This window comes from Cimex lectularius, unplaced genomic scaffold (genome assembly GCF_000648675.2).
Source record: "Cimex lectularius strain Harlan isolate CLEC.00 unplaced genomic scaffold, Clec_2.1 scaffold38, whole genome shotgun sequence".
NCBI lineage: Eukaryota > Metazoa > Arthropoda > Insecta > Hemiptera > Cimicidae > Cimex > Cimex lectularius.
This window is the reverse complement of record NW_019392638.1, coordinates 300,996-305,831: the sequence shown is the minus strand read 5'-3', so window position 1 is coordinate 305,831 and position 4,836 is coordinate 300,996. Positions and strand designations below refer to the sequence as shown.

At 29.7% G+C, this 4,836-nt stretch overlaps 1 long non-coding RNA gene across 2 annotated transcripts; it reads left to right on the top strand.

Moving 5' to 3' along the window:
* Window positions 1-336: 336 nt before the first annotated feature.
* LOC106670937 lies at window positions 337-2,800 on the top strand. 2 transcript variants are annotated; one of them, XR_001341146.2, is made up of 3 exons: window positions 337-351; window positions 1,312-1,602; window positions 2,748-2,800. It is a non-coding gene; the product is annotated as an uncharacterized LOC106670937 (long non-coding RNA). The 2 variants fall into 2 exon arrangements; XR_002910457.1 differs by lacking the exon at window positions 337-351 and having other exon boundaries at window positions 1,309-1,602.
* The last annotated feature ends 2,036 nt before the right edge of the window (window positions 2,801-4,836 follow it).

The window sequence follows — 4,836 nt, the reverse complement described above, 5'->3', positions numbered from 1 at the left end:
CATTATGAGACGTTTTCCGTAACGCGAGAATAAAAATTTCTATCGGATTTGTGCACACTAAAATTCTTGATATAATGGGTTCATGTAGTTTGTGTCCCTATGCTTGTATTTACTCTGAAGGAGGTTGACCGCTTCTCGCATTTTTATTGGTTGATTTGTGATTTCAGTTTAGTCGAACCCTATTTAACTTAACGTCGAATATAGTTGATTATCTGTGTAACTAACACAAAGATACATACACAGAACCTACAAAAGACCGAATGTACAAAAGCATGCGCAGACATAAACAACACAACCAAAAGTCTTCTAGCAAAAACAAATAATAGTCAGAACAGGAGTATAGAAATTTTGGTAAGTAATTTTGGTGGGCCTATTTTAATATTTTAAGTTGGTCGTATTCGATTTCCCGCCTTCTTTATTTATTAATCTGTGATTTCCGTTTAGTCAAGTAAGTTTTAACTATTGTACTTTATCTTTGATTTTTATCTTGATTGTGGTGCAGATATGCAGAATGTTACAGTTTTTGATGAACGGAAACAACCGGCTCGATCTGGGATTCAGAAATAATTTCCTTTTTAATTTAACGACGAATAACACTAGCTACTAACACAAAGAAACTTACAGCATACTTGCACTGAACCTACAGAAAGGAAATATGGACGGGAAAACACGCAGACCTAAAAAATAAGCCGAAAATGCTCTTTTCAAAACAAACAATATCTAGAGGATGAACGACATTGTGGAATAATACAGGAAGTTAGTGATTATATGGAGATCGTAAAATGCGGTCTGGTGTGACGTAGGTTTTAGAAAAACATAAATCCATTCCCTGAAGATGATTTCAATAAAGAACGAAACGTTGGCTCGATAAAGAAAATGTTTTTCTAAAACGTACGAAACACCATACCGCACCTCACGATTTCCAAATAATCATTAACTAACGGAAACTAAACACAACACATAAATTACTATGATTTCCCCCTTTACCAATTCAATAATTAAAAATCGACAGATTTTAAAAGAAGCTATATTCTGGAGTACCTGGATGACTATTAACAGATATTACAAAGTGTTGAAGTGTAAAATGTGTATTTTTAGAAATAAATAAATTATACAATTATATTAAAGAATGGACGAATAACTTGAACATTTCCAGGTAAGCATAACCCTGAATGAACGGTTACAAATGCTAAAAGCATTTCTTACATGATAATTCCCAGAACACATCACATATACGATAACAGTTTAAAAAGATGATTTGTCTTCTTTTAAACTGATAATAGCTCTTATCTAATCGGAAATTGTTGAAAGTTTATAGCGTTTGGATTTAGTGCGGTGTTAGTGATGGACAAGGTGCTTGTCTTTATATTTATCCTCTGCGTCGCTCAGGGATCCTTCATCATCAGAGAAGTCTACACGCTTAGCTCATTCTTGAGCAAACACGTTAGTAACGCGACTGAACTACCTCTGACCTACCCGGTCTCCGGCATGACTCTGATCAAGGCCCCGCCGAGGATAATTAAATGCGGGGCGAACAGGAAACCTGACTCCAAAGGGAAGTGTAGACTCATTTGGAAATAATACCGACATCTTTCCCCAAAGGTATGTGATACAACTACCTTACGTTTTTTGATAATTTGCATGTTGTCTGAATAATTTATTTTGCAAAAAAAGGCTATTTTCCTTAGATAGAATATAGCCCTTAAGTGCAAATTAGATTTGTGATTGAGTCGTTTTTGTTTTATAGGTCAAAAAATTTTATCGGCTTTACATTCCGATTTAAAAACGAATTTTTTTTACATATAAAAATATAGAATGTGTATTTTCCAGTATCACCTTTTGTTATCGAAATGACGCTGTTTATTTAAAAATATCCATCTCAACCCAACCAATTGTGAACAATTTTTGTACCTTGGCAAAATCGTTTAATCCAATTAACCGATAATACTTTTGTTTGTTTTGTCGTACAAAATAATCTTGTTTATTTTTCCGCATATTTCTATCAGAAGTTTATTCCTCTTTCTTTTTATTTCTATGTCAGAGATTCTTTCTCTGTTGTTACCTTTTATGATGACTTCTTTGAACCTTTCTTGTGACTATTACAAAGACTATTCAAACAAAGAGGACTAGTCCGCACTAATTCTAAGATATTGAAAACCATTTGTTATAAACAAAAGCAAACCAGTTGTAATTTAGATAAATTATATTTATATATTTTACATTTTTCCTTATACGTTTAGCGTTCATAAATAAACGTATTTAATTATTTCAATTAATTCAGACTTTGGTTAAAATGTATAATTAATTGAAATTTTTATTTTATTTTTTAATTTAGGGTTGCATTAAAACATATACCCAAAAACAAAAACCGAACACTCGTATTTGGTTGTTTATTTCAATTTATATCACTTTTAGAGTTGGCCTCCAAGTCAATGAACTCACGATGAACAAGGAATTGGGTAGCTTTTTGGGTCCGTCTTCCTTCGCGGGTTTGTTGAACTACTCAAACGGGTTTCGGCATTGCGCCTTCTTCAGTGAGGAACTATATGTATTTCTATTGTTGTATTGATAACAAAATAATTCATTCAATGTAAACCGAGTTAAAATCTTTTTCTTTGTTTTTCCGAGAAAAACATTTCTTTTCTAATATTTCTGTGAGAAAATGAAATTGTATTAAATATAATGTGTCATTGTTTGAGTTTAATGCCATTTTTAAATTGCTTAAGGTCCGTTCTTTTCTTTTACAGGTCTGACAATCTGGGAACTCGATGAATCGGGCTTATTTATTTTAAATTTATTCTAAAAAAAATTATTACAGCCCTGTTTCCTTTGACAACAAAAGACTAAATGTAACACTTCTTTTTAACCTATTCATTAGCAAAAATTGACATTAAACTTTTTCACACTTAGATGCATCAAAACAGAAAATACCTTGTCATTACTATCTGAGTTAGCAGAATTATTTTATCATTCTCCTCAGTTCCTAAATGGTACCTAACAATTAAAATTTTTATATGAACCTGTACAAAAACATTTTATACACTTTTATAATAAAAAGTTTTTAAAATATAATTTTTATATTAACATTTTTGCCTGATTCAATTATAAAATGCTTACAATGTGTGTTATTATTGTTTAACAGGGTTATTATATTTTAGATAAGTGATGCGTATTTTTATATTAGTCTGATCAAACATTTCCTCGAAAACAAAAACATTAGCAGTAAAATTGTAAAATAATTATTATAATTTCTTATATAGACAGCAATTAAAAAATAATAAGCCAAATGAGTGACGAATTAAGTTCAAAATTTTACCATTTAAAGAGAACTAGTTTAAAATAGACCAAAGCCCATTAACTTATGAAAATTTTGTAAGTCTTTAGATTAATTGGTAATCAAGTCACTAACAAAAGGAGTCTCCTGGAAATGAGATCACCGTTTTTAAAAAACGTTTGTAGGTTTAATTTTATTTAATGATTCATAACAACTCAGTGTAATATTCAAAGTTTAATTTTATTACAACTGTTCGAAAGTTGGATTTCTGTTCTTTCAGATTATATTAACTAAGTTTACAATTTATGTCAGTATCAGTTAGAAAAATAAGTATGAAAATAGCAAAAACCAAAAACGAAAACTTGTTAACTGTTTACTTTTTATCACGGGTTTTAGTTTATTTACAAAGGCGACATTTGTGCCATTTCGTTTAGTTTATTTAGTCCTAAGCCCATATAAAGTTTCATAGGAATCTTAAAAGTTATAGCAATTTTGTGGTTTTGGAAAAAAATTGGAAGATTTCGTAGGCGGAAAATTTAAAAGATAAACTGTATTTATTTTCCCAAAATTTCTATTCAGAGGTTTTCAGCGATTCAAAATAACAAATACCAACTTGGTTTCTTGCAAAAAATTTATTTACCCTACTTTGGCTACGCCGCTTGGTCATAAATTAGCTATCAATATCGATAATATTCATGCTGTAACTAATCAGCCAAATACAATTTGGACATAATGACCGAGAAACAATTGCTTTGTATGTTCTCCAGCGTTACTTTTTTCTAATCATTGTCCAGGATTCACGTATTCTTCCTAGTGAATTGTTTGATATAAGTAGTAGCTTTTTATAAGTCTCAAGATGATTTCTTGACCAAAGCTCTTCATTGAACCTTTGGATTTTGTTTTGTGTGTGTCAGTGTGATCGTTGTTTTAACCTAAATAAATAAAACTGCATGGGTTGTTTATTTAACATTTTATTCGAGTGAAAAATTACGAAACTCCGATGGAACCAGTGATTTGTAAAAATAAACGTTTTTTTTTTAATATATAGGTAGACAACGCAACAATGAATAAATCTATTTATTAAACAATGCTCCATTCATTAGCTGATATTTATTTGTTTATCGTTATTCTTTAACTGGAATAAAAAAACTAAAAAAAAACGTAAACTTGAGTATTAAAATAAACGTATTTTAAACATAAACAACGAAAAAATGAACAAATCTTTCATTAAACAATGCTCCATTCATTAGCTGATATTTATTTGTTTATCGTTATTCTTTAACTGGAATAAAAAAACTTAAAAAAAACGTAAACTTGAGTATTAATATAAACGTATTTTAAACATAAACAACGAAAAAATGAATAAATCTTTCATTAAACAATGCTCCATTCATTAACTGATATTTATTTGTTTATCGTTATTCTTTAACTGAAATTAAAAAAAACTAAAAAAAACGTAAACTTGAGTATTAAAATAAACGCATTTTAAACATAAACAACGAAAAAATGAATAAATCTTTTATTAAACAATGCTCCATTCATTAGCTGATATTATTTGTTTA